We start from the raw sequence: 18479 nt of genomic DNA on the forward strand, positions 1-18479 counted from the left end.
AATAACTTGCCATTATACAAGCACATGAAGATATGAAACTCACAGATCCTAGAAAGCAATTATGCAATTGATACTGCAAAGTAACTAGATAATAATTAACATTAAGACAGAAACAGACATCACATATCTGTATTAACCTCGAAGGCGAATGGACTGAATACTCCATTTAAACGATAAAGATTAGCAAAAAAAAAAAAAAAAAAAAAATTTAAAAGACTAAACCGTATGTTGTTTACAAGAAACTCAACTTAGGGGTAAGGACATTCACAGACTCAACATAATGGGGTGGAAATAAATGTTCCTCATAAATTGAATCCAAAAGCAAGCAGGACTACCTATAGTTATGTCCGATAAAACAGGCTTTAAAGCAACAACAGTAAAATAGTATCAAAGAAGGTCATTATATAATGATAAAAATATGAATTCAACAAGAAGATGTAAAAAATTAAAATATATATGCACGCAACACCAAAGCACACAGATTCACAGAAATATACTATTAGACCTAAGAAAAGACATATACAGCAATACAATAATAGTGTGAAACATGAACAACTTACTGACAGAACTGCACAGATTATCAAGGCAAAAAAAATCATCAACAACAAAAAAAACTCTAGACTTAAACTGGACTCTAGAACTAATGGCCCTAGTAGATATTTACAGAACATTCTACCCAATGACCACAAAATATACATTCTTCTGTGCAGGAAACATTATCAAAAGGAGACCATATTCTTGGCCATTAAGCAAGTTTCAATAAATTTAAAAAATTTGATGTATCAAATATTCTCAGACAACATTGAAATAAAACTAGAAATCAGTGCCAAGAGGAACTCTGAAAACTATATGAATACATGGAAATTTAACAACCTGCTTCTCGGTGATGTTTGGGTAAATGATGAAACTATGGCAGAAAATATTTTTTTGAAATGGATGAAAATAGAGACACAACATAGGAAAAACCTCTTGGATACAGCAAAAACAGTACTAAGGGAAAGTTTATAGCATTAAATGCCTATATCAAAAATATACAAAGATCTCAAATTAACAACTTAATGTCACAACTCAAAGAACAACACCATCAAGAAAACAAAGTTAGCAGAAGACAAGAGATAGATTAGACAAAGGTCAGGTTAGAGTAGAACTGAATGATATTGAGACCCCAAACAAACAAACAAACAAACAAAGACCAAGGGTTCAAGAAATGACCAGCTTGTTTTGTGAAAAGATAAACTAAATTTATTGGCCAATAGCCAAAGTAACTAAGGATAAAAGAGAGAAGACTCAAACACAAACCAAAATGGTAAAGGTGACATTACAACTGATAACACAAAAATAGAAAAGATCATCGTAATCTCCTATGAACATCTCTATGTACACAAACTAGAAAACCTAGAGGAAATGGTTAAGTCCCTGGAAACATAACACCTCCTAAAATTGAACCATAAAGAAATAGAAATCCTCAACAGACCAATAATGAGCAACAAAATTGAATCAGTAATACAAAATAAAACAATTTAAAAAGCCCAGGACTAGACAGATCTGCAGCTGAATTTTACCAGACAAACAAAAAACTGATTTCACTTCTACTGTAATTGTTCCAAAAATTCCAAAAATTCGAGGAGGGAATCCTCCCTAGCTCATTGTATGAAGCTAATATCACCCTGATTCTAAAGCCAGGCAAAGACACAACAAGTAAAGAAAAGTACAGGCAAATAACCCTGATTAACATAAAAGCAAAAATTCTTAACATAATTTTATAAAAGCTAATCCAACAACATATCAAAAGATAACATACCATGATTAAGTCGGCTTTATTCCAAGGATGCAAAGATGGTTCAACATACTCAAATCAATCAATGTGTTTCACCCCGTAAACAGAATTAGAAACAAAAATCATGTGATCAACAGATGCAAGAAATGCATTTGATAAAGTCCAGCATCCCTTTATGATAAAGTATCTCAACAAATTACTTAACAAAGGAACATACCTTAAAATAATAAAAATCATATATGACAATTCCACATCCAACATCATATTGAATGAGGAAAAGTTGAAAGCATTTCTCTTAAGAATTAGAACAAAACAAAGATGCCCATTTTTACTATTTTTATTTGTCATGGTACTGGAAGTCCTAGCCAGAACGATCATGGAGGAGAAATAAATGCAACGAAATTGGAAAAGAAAAAGTTAAATTATCTCCCTTCATTGATGATATGATTTTGTACCTAGAAACCCCTACAGACTGCTCCAAAAGACTCCTATATTTGTAAAGTTTCAGGTTACAAAATCAATGTACAAAAATCAGTAACATTTCTATAAACCAGTAACATTCAAGCTGAGAACCAAATAAAAACTCAATATCTGAAAAAAAAATATTAACTAGGAATAAATTAAACCAAGAAGGTGAAAAATCTCTACAAGAAAACTACAAAACTCTGATGAAATAATTTGTAGATAACATGAATAAATGGAAAAGCATCCCAGAATCACGGATCAGAAGAATCATAATCTGCACAAAGGAATCTATAGGTTCAATGCAATTCCTATTAAATTACCAACATAATTGCTCAGGGAATTATGAAACAATTTTAAAATTCATATGGAACCAAAATAGAGTTTGAATAGCTAAAGATATTCTAAGTAAAAAGAACAAAGCTGGAGGCATCACATTACCTGACCTCCAATTACACTACTAGGTTCTAGTAAACAAAACAGCATGGTACTGGTATAAAAATAGACACTTAGGTCAGTGGAATAGAATAAATAAAGAATACCTACCACCAACTCATCTTCAACAAAGTTAGAAATACATATACTGGAAAATCATACACTGGAAAAAAGATACCCTATCCAATAAATGATACTGGGAAAATTGTATAGTCATATGCTGAAGAAATAAACTAGACCAAAATTAAGCAAAACAGATCAAAGCCTTAAGTACAAAACCTGAAACTAGAAATACTCTAGAAGAATACATAGGGAAACTCTTGTAGACATTGGTCTGGCAAACAATTTATGACTAAGATCTCAAAAGCAAACACAGCAAAAACAAAAATAGAGATATGGAACTTAATTAAACTAAAAAGCTTCATAACAGCAAAAGATATAATCAACAGAGTAAACAGATAACCTGCAGAATAGGAGAACACATTTAAAAACTATGCATCCAACAAAGGGCTAATATCCACAAGGAAGTCAACCAAGTAAATAAGAAAAAAAATAACCCCATTAAAAAGTGGACAAAGGCCATGAACAGACATTTTACAAAAGTAGACAGAGAAACATTAAAAAATGCTCAGCATCAGTAACTATTGGAGAAATGCAAATTTAAACTACAATTAGATACCATCTTACACTAGTCGTAATGACTGTTATTAAAACATCAAAAAACAATAGATGTTAGCAAAAATGCAGATAAAAGGCAATGCTTATACACTGATGGTGGGAATGCATGTAAATTAGAATGGTCTCTATGAAAAATAGTATGGACATTTCTCAGAACATTAAAAATAGGACTGTGTGATTCAATCCAGCAATCCCACTAGTGGGTATCTACCAAAAGTAAGAAGAACAATAAAAGATTATATACAAAGGACACTTGTACTCGTATATTTATCACAGCACTGTTTACAATACTTAAGTCATGGAATAAAGCAAAATGTTCATTATGAATGATTATATAAAGAAAATACTATAGAACAGTACTCAGCCATAAAAAGGAATGAAATAATGTCTTTTGCAACAACATGGATGGAAATGGGAGTCATTATCCTAAATGAAATAACAAGGAAACAGAAAGTAAAATACTGCATGTTCACAGCTCATAAATGAGAGCTGAACAACAGAAGTACATATGGACATAACAGAGTGGAATAATAGACATTAGAGACTCCAAAAGGTGAAAAGTTGGTAGTGGGGTGAGGAATGAAAAATTACCTATCAGGTACAATGTACACTATTCAGGTAGTAGATACACTGTTAAGAACAGACTTCACCACTATGCAACATATCCATGTAACTAAACTGCCTTTGTAGTCTCCAAAACTATAAACATAAAAACAAATAGAAAACAATATTTATATGTGCATGCAGTATAGTATCAAAAAGTAATAAAGCAAAATAGATTGTGAGGAGGGTTAATATTGGTATGTATTAATCCATTCTTTCACTGCTATAAGTAATACCTTAAAGTGGGTAATTTATAAAGAAAGAGATTTAATTGACTCATGGTTTTGCAGGCTCTATAGGAAGCATGTTGCTGGCATCTGCTTGGCTTCTGGGGAGGCCTCAGGAAGCTTAAAATTATGGCAGAAGGTGAAGAGGAAGCAGGCTTGCCTTATATGGCCAGAGCAGAAAGAAAGAGAGAGGGGAGGTGCCACATAGTTTTAAACAACCAAATCTCAAGAGAACTCACTATTAGGATGACAGTACCAAGCAGGGATAGTGTCAAACCATTCGTGAGGACTCCACATGCATGATTCAATCACCTCCCACCAGGTCCTACCTCCAACAGTGGGGATCAGAATTCAACATGGGATTTGGTTGGGACATAGGTCCCAACTATATCATGATACATGTAAAGATCCTAAATAATCATAAGTGGTTTTATTTGGTCTTCCAGTCAATGCATGTTCTCTTGATGATGCAAAGAGTGGGAAGCAGAAAGCATGCTGTATTTCAGGGATTCTTAAACCTTACCTCTTCAAGATCCTAGGGAAGTAGCAAGGCATTGGAGATGTTAACCCTGAAAGAGACAATGAAAATTACCTACTTTATCCTCCAAATTTACTAATAAATAATGAAATTTGGAAGTATGCAATTTTGCTCCTTTTCCAATGTTTATACCTCATTTCCTTCTAATTGCTTCAGCTATGTTGTCTACAGTAAAGGTAAAGAATCATAATAGTTTATATAAATGATTGTATACATGTATATGATATATATTTTAATGTATTAATTATTCTATAAAATGTCATTTCAACATTTATTGAGATATTATTTTTTCTCTCTTAATCTATTAATATTATATTGTTTGTATAAACTTGGTGTAGTAGAATTCTAATATGTTCTAAGTCTATATTGCCCTCATCTGTCCTTTTCTTATGTAACTAATATAAGCTAGATCTTAAGTCATTTGTTGACCCGTTTTCACATTCCTTCACTGTTGTGAATATTGCCTAATTTTAAAGTTCAGTATGAGCCATCCAACTACTGAGGCTTGTAGGCCCTGACATAATAGGTTTCAACGACATTTTCATCCATTACTTTTCAGCCATGATCCCTAATTTTGTTGGTATCTATAGCAGATCCTCATTCAAAACTTTCTTTTACACCTTCTGATTACCTGACTATCCTCCATTATCCTTTTAGCTCAATACTCCCTCAGTATTCCCATTCCAACATTGTGTCAGCCTCTCTAAGAATCCCATTTCTCGGCGGGGCACAGAGGCTCACGCCTGTAATCCCAGCACTTTGGGAGGCTGAGGCGGGAGGATCACCTGCGGTCGGGAGTTCGAGACCAGCCTGACTAACATGGAGAAACCCTGTCTCTACTAAAAATACAAAATTGGCTGGGAGTGGTGGCACATGCCTGTAGTCCCAGCTACTTGGGAGGCTGAGGCAGGAGAATTGCTTGAACCTGGGAGGTGGAGGCTGAGATTGTGCCATTGCATTCCAGCCTGGGAAACAAGAGTGAAACTCCATCTCAAAACAAACAAACAAAAAATCCTGTTTCTCAAAACTGACATTCTGTAACTATTAATCCTTTCTCCAGTCACTAACATCCCATGTTCTTGGTTTGTTTTTTGTTGTTGTTGTTTGTTTGTTTTTTGTTTGTTTGTTTTTTCTGACCATCTTAGATTCCAAGATCCATCATTGTAACAAATATCTGCTTCTGATCAACCATAGGGTATTAGCCATTATATTTTTTGGTGAATTGAAAGTTAGATGAGGATTTTTGACTGTGCAGAAGGTTGTCACCCCTGACCCCCACATTATTGAAGGGTCAAGTGTAGAATATGAAGAAACTTTCTCATTTTCTTAGAAGCCTGTCTGCATATAAATATTCTGTGCTGCTTTTTTTTTTTTTTTTTTTTTTTACCACCAATGATTTTTTCTGGCCCTATCTCAGACCACACTTTTCCTCAAATGTGTTCTAGATCTCATAAGCGCTTGCCTACTCAAGGATTTATACTTCCTCTGCATCATCAATATTTCCTCTCTACTGAATTATTTTTTAACAACATACATACATGCTGTTATAATTTCCAGCTTGAAACAAACAACTATTTAGAACACAAAACGGTGGCAAAATATTACCCTCCTATGACTTTTTCTACATCTTCCCCTTATCTGATACCTTTTGTTTATTATAAAACTTTTTTGGAAGATTTGTCTTAACTCATAGAGTTTGTTTCCACCGATACTATTTTCGCTTTAACCCACTTCTTATCCTACTGATAATACTAAATTTACTCAGGTTAAGGTCGTCAGCATCTTCCATCTTTTCAAATGCAGTGATCTTTGCGTAATTCAATTTCTCTATGAAGCATTTGGCACTTTTGACCAATTCTTCCTTCTTGATATACTTTATTTGCATTCTATGACAATGCTGTCTCCTAATTATCTTTTTTAAAAAAATCACAGTCTTTTGTGGTTGTCATCTTCTATTCCTTTTCCTAATATCTGAAATTTCCATACCTCTAACCTTGCTTTCAGTTCATTTCTTTTCCCTATTTGAACATTCCCCCTATGAACCTACTTCATTCTATAGGTGTTAAATTTCAACTGTATATGGATGACAACAACATGTAAATGTTAGATTTCCTCTTCCCTGAGCTCCAGCTTCACATGTTCAACTTTCAACTAGTCAACTCAAGATTAACAAGATCAATATGGAGTACTTATTTCTCAGTCTTCACAGAAACCTGCTCCTCCTAGTTTTTCCAAACTCAGTGAATTTGTCTTCTATTGGAATTCACTTAAAATCACTCCCCTATAATCAGTAAGAGACACCAGCAATATGTAATTTTTTGTGGACCCTAAATAGTTCTGCCATTAGATTGCTTTCTCATCTGCCTTAATTATTATCAAGATGAATCACGGGGTGGTTAGTAGTGCTCATAGTTGTCACATAATCAATAAGAGTCCCTTAATTTATTTTTTACTGAATCATTTTTATATTCAGTCCACATATTCTGAACAACAAGTATAAAATTCAATACACAATAGTAGGGTTGTTCTCCTCAACAAAGTCATCAAAGTTGTGGACGAGATGGTGCCATAGGAGATGTATCGTTTAAAGAAAATAACCAGAGAATGGTGTGCTAAATGTATTCTGGTAGGAAATACTTGAAAACGAGACACACTTATAAAGCTAGTGAATTTTCCGTGGATATCAAGAAGATCCTTTCAAAGGCATAATAATTATGTATCCTTCACTTTCTTAATAACCTTTCACTGAGTTTCTACTATTTGCATCAGAGTGTGATAGTAAATTTGTTCTACCAAGGGCTGGGTTTAATATTTGGTAACAATGACACATCAATGTAAAAGAAACTAGTTTACTAAAGTATGCTTAAATGAATTATTTTCTAGTAAAAGATACTAGCGGACATTAACCTGGAGGTGGAGGGGTGCTCGGTATGGAGGGAGTCATGTTTCTCTGGCTTCCTAAATAGAGATGTGCTGGGGTTGGTGGTAATGAAATTCTGCCTCCCAGAGTAACATCTTGCTAGGCTGTAGGAAGCAAAGAATAGGAGTTTAGCAAGTACCCTCTTATACCCCGATTATGTCACCATGAAACTCCAGCAAAATAACCTCATTTGTTTTAAAAAATCCCATTTATCAAGTCAGAATACTGGATCTCATTTTTGGATTCTAAATAGGATTTATTATGCCATCAGCATTATCTTGCTACATTGCTCAATGGTTACATAATAATGACTAAGCATCCCATGTACACACTTGTATCAGGATTCTATAAAGATGATCTGTCTGCAAGCTTACATAAGCAATAATTTACAAGCCTAGAAGTAACTGATGGTGGCAGCTCTTGGCAGGGCTTTCCATAGTTTAACTCTTTAGAAATACATAGATAAACAATTAGAATACAGGTATTAAATTAATGTCTAGCAAAAGAAATATTGAAAATCATGTATAGGAAATAGAAAACTTCTTTTGTAGTAAAGTAGATATATTCAAAATATGCTTATTCTCTTGATGTGGGTACTATGGGGTTCAGAATCATAGGTTGTACTGTATAGTAGAAGGGAAAATTTTATCTCTAGATTAATAGAAGGTAGCAATGCAAGTTTCGACTAGGGCTGTTTGTTTAAATTTAAACATATTTCACGTCTAATGTATCTGCAAGTCTGAATTAGAAACTCACTGAACCTTGATTGCATGACTATAAAACTGATTTATTAATAGATATAAGAATCAATAACTCCATTTTACATAAGAATAAATAATGCTGTAAATTGCTAAATGCTATACTTTATGTTTGGCGATCTATCTCTCTGAAAACAGTCATATATCTGGATAGTACTTCTAAGTGCTGAAATTCACCATTTGATTATGGAATTAGTTGATAGTGTGAAATATCAAAGAAGAAGAATTCTCAATTGAAAATACTCCAAATAATTTCTTCTGTATTTTTTATACAGTGAAATATCTGAAGTACCCAAACATTGCAAAATATTTCACTTTTTCTATTTTTGTTTTCTAATAACAAAATACCTAGTAATAGATATCATGGTACCATCAACATTCAAGATTTTCATTTGTCAAGTTAAATAAGAATCCAGAAAAGTTTCTATGTACACACACACACACAAAATATCTCATTTTCTCACCCTCTGTCTCACAATATTGAAGGGAGTCAGAGAATCTGACATTTATGTCTTGGCAGCATGAACCAAGGACTGGAATCTTATAGCCAACTCATGCATCATGATGAGTTAGCATCCTGGGACTTTTGTTGTTAGAAAAAAAAAAAAAACAGTCTATCACCAGATATGATTAATGACTGAGAAGTTTTAAGATATGATATTCTAATAATCTCCTAATAGTAAGTACATCTATTTATATTACTATGATTTTCAATACGAAAATATGTATTGAATTAATGTGAATTCCTTTTCACCATCTAAAGATAAAAATAACAGTTACACTACTTTGACATATCGGCAGAATAAATTATATCAAAAGAATCCTTAAATAAAATATCCTTACATTTGTAAAATGAACTGTACTTAACCACAGTGTTTTATTGCTTAAAGATCTTTCAAAATTCTGGGGTTTTTTTTTTTTTTTTAGTATTTTATGTAAAAATATTTTTATCAACAAAATTTGTTTGGTCTGTAGCTTTCTGTTTGTATGTTATCCTGTTTCTTTTTTTTTTTTAATGTGTAGATTATGTTAGCTTCACAAAATTAAAATGTCTAGTACATAGGTAGTAACTAATCATTGCCATATCTGTTCAGTACAAAACTCCCTCTTCTGGACCACTTTTTGACTTTATTTATGAATTTTGACAACCATGTTTGGTTTATATCACGTATCATCTGTCCATAACTTCTTGGACCGAGAGAGAGTAAGAGTTCCAAAGTGTTCCATTAAGAGTCTCTCTCCTGAAAACTTAAATATGGGATTTAAAGACATTAGTTGATATTCCTGACTTCTTCAAATTAGGGCACATAAATTTAGGAGCTAAGATAGCCTTTGGAAGTCTCAACTATTGAGGTAGAATGTGCTGGTCTTCACTTGGCTGCCTAAAGAGAGACAATATTTTCCAACTTCTCCAGCTCCAGATGTGTCCATAGACAATTCTCACCATTAGAACGTGTTTGCTTTGGTTTTAAGACATTAGGTGAGCCCATGTCTCCATACACTGTAAGGTGCTGAAACAAACTACTTATAGTCCAGCCTGAATTGCAGACAATAATATCAGAGGCTACATAAAAATTAGAATTTTAAAAGAATCTGAGTCTTTCAATGATTGCCAACATGAACTGTTCACTTTGGGACTTTTATATTTGAAAGGCAGGGTGAAAGCCTTCTTCTTTTTAAGCTACTTTACTTTGGGTCTTTAAAAAATAGCTGCTGAGCCTTTCTCTTGAGTAGGCTGAGCATATGAAGTAAATATTAGGGAGAAAGATAATAAAAAATGAAGTGGACAGAGAGAGACATAGAAGCTAAAAGCATACAAATTCAAAGAGAGAGTCTAGGGTCTGTATGTTACAGTGCTTTTCTATAGTTAGTCTTTGTAGGTTATAATCAATTCGTCTTCTACATTTAAGCTAGATTTAGTTTTCCTTCCAAACAAATCAGCTAACTGAGAATTTTTGCCAAAGCCGAAGATAGCAAGTAACATACCTCAGAGACACACCGGAAAGGTGAGTAGAGGGAGTAAAAATTCGTCTATCTTGGCATGTAAAACTGACTCCATATTTGCATCAACCAAGTCATTTTCTCTTACCTTTTGCACCCAGATGATATGCCCTAATAAAGCGACAGTTGGAGAGGCTTAAAAGCCAGATAATCAAAATGTGCTGATCAGACCATAAATAATACATAGTAGGAAAGAATACAACTAAAATCCAAAGCTCCTTAGCTGGAAATAGAGAGAAAGGGAGAAAAACAGATCAATGCACTGAAACCACTGAGATCCCGATGAATTAGATTGATCATATTTATAACAATAATGGCAGTTTTCATGCATACTTACTGGGAGCTAAGTAGTTTATATGCATTATTTTATGTAATTGTCACAAAAATTCAAAAAATAGTTTTTTTAAATCAATTCTCATATATGTCTAAGTGAATTGAGGTCTAGAGTGTTAATAAATTTTCCCAAAGTGTTGTAGATGGTTAAGATTCCAGTTCTGCTTTACACCACAACTATTACACTTTCAACCACTAGATTATATTGAACACTACCAAGAAATTAAATATGCTCCTTGCTGAATTTTGGTGACTAAATTATCTGTTTCTATTTGTACCTGAGGTGCAGGTTGATTCCCTGTTTGAAAATAAATAAAACCTTAGAAATTTTCATAGGGATGATTATGAGAAGTGGTAGAAACATGGAACGATGGGCCCCAAAAAGTGTTTTGTAACTAAAATGAACTCTCAGTAGAGAATGTGAATTAATTCATAGTTAATTATTGAAACATATTCTACCACTCTAGATATTACCAACTATTATGAAATATTAACTCTGGTCTAGCTAATTTTTTTTTCATGTAGATCTCTAGACTTAGGTTATTAAATATCACCAAAAATAATTTGCAATTACAATGTGTATTTTAGCTCATAAGAAACCCAGATATTAATGAACACTCACTTTTTTTGATTCAAATCAAAAGATCAGAGAATCTTGGCTATTCATATTTTTACTGACCTTGTTTATGAGTACAATGGATGTCAATACTAGCCGAACGTGATCTACAAACCCATTCGTGTTATTGACCCTCTTCACTGACCTTAGAAAGATTTGGTTAGAGACTTTTTTAAATAGTTGTCAGAATCCCAAGAAACTAGATTTTCTGGCCAATGAAATTATACCCCAAAACAGTTGTGTTGATACAATGAGACTCATGAGAGTCACCTGCTCTATCACTTTTTACATTGTATATGTCTCCCTGTAGAATATAAATGGTCTCAACTAATGGTCAATGTGTGTTGCTATTCCAGCAGTTTTAGCCTTTCCAGCTTTTTGAAATGGAAATTGTTAATGCACTTTGGTTGTTTTTACTTCCCTTATATTTTGGGTATTGAGGTACAGCAGACTTATCAAAAATTCTCACAATTTACAATGCAAATTAAAAATCTGAAAAGATGGTTATAAAACAGGTACCCTGTATATCCTGTCTTAATAGGTTTAGGGTAGAGGTTACACACACACACACACACACACACACACACATTTTTAAGTTTTCCAAGTGATTGTGATGCGTACCAAAGTCTGATTACCAATTTAGATTATGGTGAATGCATGAATGGTGAGTAGTTCACAGCAGGCACCAGGAATATATTTAAAGAAGGTTAACTAAAGTAAATTCTAAAACAGGAGAAATGACCATGATTAAATGCAGGAGATTGTGTATATTTATAGATAGTCAAGGATTTCTTGATATAATAGAGACAGTGATTATATCATTATAGTATTTATTATTTATGTAACTACATTGCTATATCTAATTGTCCATCATAAGCAAGATTTCCCTCAGATCATTGTGCCCTTCCTTTGAAAAGAATTTTTTGACTTGATTTTCAGGTCAGCACAGTTTCTTGGTTTTCTTTCTTTCTCACTAGTGACTCCTTCTGTCTCCACAGTTTGCACACTGTGTATTCCCTCCATATTGACCAATCCAATGATCAGGCTTATATTACTCAATTCCACAATTCAAAGATGGTTAGGCAGAGGTATTCACTAGGATTCATTGAGGTATTCACTCAATGATTGAGACTCCAACTCAATCATTCTGTCATACTCCTAGAAAGTGATAATTAAATTTAAAATGGTCAATCTCTGCTAATGTTAATCAGAACCAAAAATTTACATTTCAGGCCTCATTTGGCAATATGTCTAGTGATAGAATTTTGTGGTGGCCCCTTCTTCTTGAGTGATTGTGAATATAATGGATTTACCTCCAGTGATTATACATGAGAAAGGAGGAGGGATTTCTCAGATGTAGCTATGGTTCATGATCAATTGACTGTGAGTTAATCGAAAGGGTGATAATCCTGGGTGGACCTGGCCTAATCAGGTAAAGATCAAAAGGGACTTGGCCCTTCTTGACATAAGAATTTAGAAGAATGAGAGGGGCTCTCCTGCTGATGTTGAAACAGTCAGCTGCCTTTACTTCTAAAACCACAAGGAACTGAATTCCGCCAACAAACAATGAGCATGGAACAGAACCTTAAGCCTCAGATAACACTATTGCTCCAGCTGATACTGTGATTTTAGCCTTATAAGACCTGAAAAAGAATCCAGTTAGCCTGTATCTGTATCCAGACTCCTGACCCTGAATACACTGAAATAATAAGTTAATGTTGTTTCAAGCCCCTAAGCTTGTGGTAATTTTTTATGTAGCAATAGAAAACACACATTTTTGAAGCAGAGACAATCAAAACAGGCTGAAAAAAAGAAATTAGTTAAACTTAGAGACTCATGGAGAGAGAGAGGAAACATGACTGATGACTTTTCAGTTCTTGATTCTAGTTTCTCATAAGATTTGTCTGCATTTTTTGACCATGTGACAGTGATAATTCTGACTAGTTCAAGCACAGCCTCCTAAATTAAGCCAGCTTATATAGACTCCTGTTGCTCGGAATTAAATGTCTTAACCAAAACCTCATAATTTTTTCTTTTGTACAAAAAGGATGGAAATTGCCTTTTGCTCCAAATGCTAAATGTATAAAACAGTGCTTTGTAAAGATGGTGTGGAGAAGGAGAATATGCAAATATGAACTTCTTGAATGACTTAATTTATTATGTATTTTCTCACATGAAGAAGCTGGCCTGACATTCCCACAGGGTGTTTGTTTGTTTGTTTGTTTGTTTGTTTGTTTGTTTTCAGTACTCAGTAGCTCCTATCCCATTCCATCCTTCAGAATAACTATAGTACTGTTCTGGCAAATAAAAAGGTAACAAAAACTTTCTGTATTTTCCATTTATCTATTATCAAAGTGTCTTAAAACAGTTTTGGTAGACAAATATCTTATATTAAAGGAAGAAACATAAATTATAGCAGATGATACATATACCCAATCGACATTATTCCAGCCCTCACCTTTAAAATTGTAGAAAAATTCTGCCAGAGAAATTCTGTTTTGTTTTTGTTTTTGTTTTTGTTTTCGATGGAGTTTTGCTGTTGTTGCCCAGGCTGGAGTGCAATGGTGCTATCTCGGTCAACTGCAACCTATGCCTCCTGGGTTCGAACAATTCTCCTGCCTCAGCCTTCCAAGTAGCTGGGATTATAGGTGTATGCCTGTAATTTTGTATTTACAGGTGTATGCCCAGCTAATTTTGTATTTTTAGTAGAGATGCGATTTCACCACGTTGGTCAGGCTGGTCTAGAACTTCTGACCTCAAGTGATACACCCACCTGCTGACCTCAAGTGATCCACCCACCTCGACCTCACAAAGTGCTGGGATTACAGGAATGAGCCACTGCTCCCAGCCTCAGAGAAAGTTTCATTTAATTTTCTTGATCTAACTTACGATGGCTTACAACTCAGTTCTTGGACTTCATTTCTCTTTTTACATACACTCATTTGGTTATCACTTTCTGCCTCAAGTCTTTTAATATCATCAGTTAAATGCTATTTGTATGCTATTCCTATAATATCCCATATAATGTTATCCCATATAATGTTATTGTATGTTATTCCTCCAAAACTCTTCAGAAATCTAGTTGGCTTTACCTTCAAAATAGATTCAGGATCTAGCCACTTGTCATCATTTCTGACAATCATTTCTGGCATCATTTCTGTATCTACCATCTTGTTCTAAACCACTGGTATCTCTCAACTAGTTACTTGTAGTTACCTGTAATAGTTTCTTTACTGATATATTTGTTTTCTCCTTTATTTCTCCTCCACTAAGGCTGTTTACAACAGAGGTCCGTATGAACAAAACCTAAGTCAGATTATGTCCTCCCTTTGCTTAGATTTATTTCTGTTACTTCATTTTCTGGAGTAAAAGTCAATGTCCTTAAATTATCTCTAATTCCCAATGGTGGTGCCTGGTCTCCCATTAGTTTTCTACCTTTATTTCATATTACTGTCTATTATTATCCAGCCACACTGGCTTCTTTGTTCTTTCTCAAACAAGCTAAATATGCTTATTTTTCAGTCTTTGCCTGGACTATTTCCTTTCCTTGGAATGTTTCTCCTCCAGATAACCTCATAGGCTACTTCTTCACTCCAAGTCTTTGCTTAAATATGATTCTCTCATTATAACCTATCCTGACCACTCATTACATTCAAATACCACCCATTGTCTTACTTTATGTTTGCATTGTTGATGACTTGAAAACTATATTTTATGTATGTTTTATATACATATTACCTATATTATTTATTCTATCTCTATTCAATTGGCTATAACCTACAGCCTATTGAATAACAACAAGGACTTCTGTCTATTTTGTTTTCTATTTTATCCCCAATGTCTCTAATAGTTCTTGGCAATAGTTGCTGATAATAAATGTCTGAAACATGAATTAAAGCGCAGATAATTTTCTTTAAAACTTTCCTACACAGGAAAAAATATCAGTATGCAGTAAGAAAAATAAAATCTTTTCTAGGTGTTTCAAACAAATAAACTTTAATACACAAAATTAGTTTATAGATGAGAAAAAAACTCAAGATCTAAAGAGCGGATAATTGGGCAACCTACAAACTAGAAACAGCAGGAAGCTCAAGGGGTAAATGGAAAAGGTAGATTATGCAATCCCAGAAGCTGGTCTCCCTAAAGAGAACTAGAACCACAGTGGCAGCAAGAGCTTAAAATAACTAGAATTAAAGTGGGAGGAGCAGCTCTGCAAAAGCTGGGACCCTGGAGAAGGTGCAACCAGTGCTGGAGACACCCTCTAAAGCAGCACAAGAGAGGGAGAAATGTTGTCCTTTCTCCCCACTTCCCAGTCTTCTGTGAGCATCTACCACTGGCTGAAATCACCTCAAGGAAGTTGGCAAGAGAGTCTGAGAAATGAAGTTCTCTACGTTAGTGAACAGAGAAGAAAACAGCCTGCAGAAGCCATAAAAGTAAATTCCTTAGACTTCTTTCTGCAGAGGTCATAATTGATCAACGACTCCACCTTCTGTGCTCTGAAATACAGCACTATGTTTACATAGAGAATATGCTTCACATGAACAGCTCCCAACAAATGACAGTGTGCAGTATGGATTCCATGGTAGGCCTATTCCTAGGTGATGGGTGACTCCCCTGTTTGGTGACTTTGGCTGTGAACTTCCCATTGGCTTTGACAATACTTTCTTAGAACTTCACTATAGTCCATGACTTTTACTACCCATTGTTTCTTATTCCTTTTTTCTTCAGTAATTAGGCTTCCATTGTCATCCAACTGGCTCCTCCAGTCTTCCTTGGCATGCTCCCCATGCTATTCCATGGTTGTTTCCTGATGTATATCTTGCACATCTAATTCCATTTTGCTTTTCTGATTCTCAGAGCTCTAACACTCAGGCACACATGCAAATGAATAAATTTAAAGGACATACAACAAACTAGAAGAATGTATTTTTCAACATAAAATCAGAGAATAGTAAATAAAAAATAAACCTATAAACATGAAGATAGAAATAGTGAATTCACAGAATGAATATGAATGAAATACAAAATGACCAGAAAAAATGCAAAATATTTTATTTTTCTTCATGAGGAAAATAATTATACTTAAAATGAGATACCATTTTTGAATGGTCAAGGCATAGAAAATGCTGATAATATTCAATAATGAATATGGCTTAGTTACTCTGTTATATTATGGCAGAAGGGTTAGAAATGTAATATTTCTATATGTAAATTTGGCAATAACTACTGTATTTGTCTGCTACAGCTGCCATAACAAAATACCACGACTGTGTAGCTTAAAAATATATTTATTGGCAGGGCACGGTGCCTCACACCTGTAATCCCAGCACTTTGGTAGGCCGAGGTGGGTAGATAACGAGGTTAGGAGTTCGAAACCAGCCTGGCCAACATAGTGAAATCCCATTTCTACTAAAAATACAAAAAAATTATCTGAGCATAGTGGTGGGCACCTGTAATCCCAGCTACTCAGAAGGCAGAGGCAGGAGAATTGCTTGAACCCAGGAGGCGTAGGTTGTAGTGAGTCGAGATCACCCCATTGCACTCCAACCCAGGCGATAGTGTGAGACTCCATCTCAATAATAATAATGATAATAACAATAACAATAAAAAATTTATTTTCTTACTGTTCTTGAGACTTGAAGTCTATAATGAAGGAATTAGTAGATTTTTCTTTTTTTTTTTTTTCCTGAGGCTTCTCTCCTTGGCTTGCAGATGGCTGCTTTCGTGTTGTGACCTCACATGGTAACTCCTCAGCCTGTGAGTTGCCTGGTCTGTGTCCTAATCTCCTCTTCTAATAAGGGCAATAGTCATAATGGATTAGGGGCTCCCTCCTCCCACATGAATTATTCTTATCTTAATTGCCCCCTTAAAGGTCATTTCTCGAGATACAGTCACATTCTGTGGTACCGAGGGTTTGGACTTCAGCACAATAATTTTGAAGATACACAATTCAGCCCATAACAACTATCAGATCCCAATATGAACATACCTTTTGTCTCAGGGACTCCACAGGAATACACAGTTTGTAGCTCTTTTCCTTTAGGAAATAACACCTCCTCTAAAACACCCAAATCTTTTATGTCTGTGCTGTTTCATTCGGGCTAGATCCATGTTTTCTCATTCAGCCTTCCTTGACTCAAGTCTGCAGATAAGAATATTCCATCTCCTTATCCACAATAATTGCTTTCCATACTCTGGACATATATGACCCATATTAGCCCAATCAGTATTCTTTGTGGATCTTTCCAAAATATTTGTTACACTCCTTTCTTTGGATGTCAGCTTGGATCACTAGATACTGTCTTCCCATTATGTTTAATGAATCCATCTCAGAATGAAACAAAGCAGAGAAAAGCTGAAATATAGATAGACATTGCCTGATAACATTGTTTATCCCCTAAATATAACAGTTTGTGAATTACATGTACCTTTTAGTTTCTCAATTATTTTAACTAATATATTGTTTTTGTTTAACTATTTAAATTGCACTTTTGTTTTATGCAATGAGAATCCTGACTTATATACACATGTACCCGGTTTTAATTCCAAAAATGTTCATCAAAGTATTAATGATTAAAGAGACATAATTTGAATTCCTTTAATATGAAGATTATTTAGCATATTCTGTTATAGTTATACCAAGGAATGAGGTGAATCTATATTCAATAACTTGTAAAATCTGTCATAAACTTATTAAATATAGCAAGCAATTGTTAAATAATGTTAAAGTGTGATTCTATTTATGTGTGAATGAATCCATCCATACATATATAAGACACAGATATAGTCATTATTATGACTGAAGGAATGTGGTTGGGGTTAGTTTTGAGACGATGCAAGTTTTTTTTTTTATTAGTTATTATTTGTATTTGCATTTCTTTTTTATTTAATGATTAATCTTATAATAGTTTTTAAATGATACTCTTGAGCTTTTGAATTACTCCAGCTCATATTGTCAGTGCATATATTAAATACATAAGAGCTATTTATAGATTCATGGATTTGAAGGTGTGGAAAGCAGAATCATGGCCCTTCAAAGATGACCATCCTCTAATCCTTGAAACCTGTGAATACGATATTTTCTATAGCAAACAGGACTTTGTAGATTTGGTTACAGTTAAACACCATGAC

Source organism: Macaca nemestrina, chromosome 1, assembly GCF_043159975.1.
Source record: "Macaca nemestrina isolate mMacNem1 chromosome 1, mMacNem.hap1, whole genome shotgun sequence".
In the NCBI taxonomy this organism is placed as follows: Eukaryota; Metazoa; Chordata; class Mammalia; order Primates; family Cercopithecidae; genus Macaca; species Macaca nemestrina.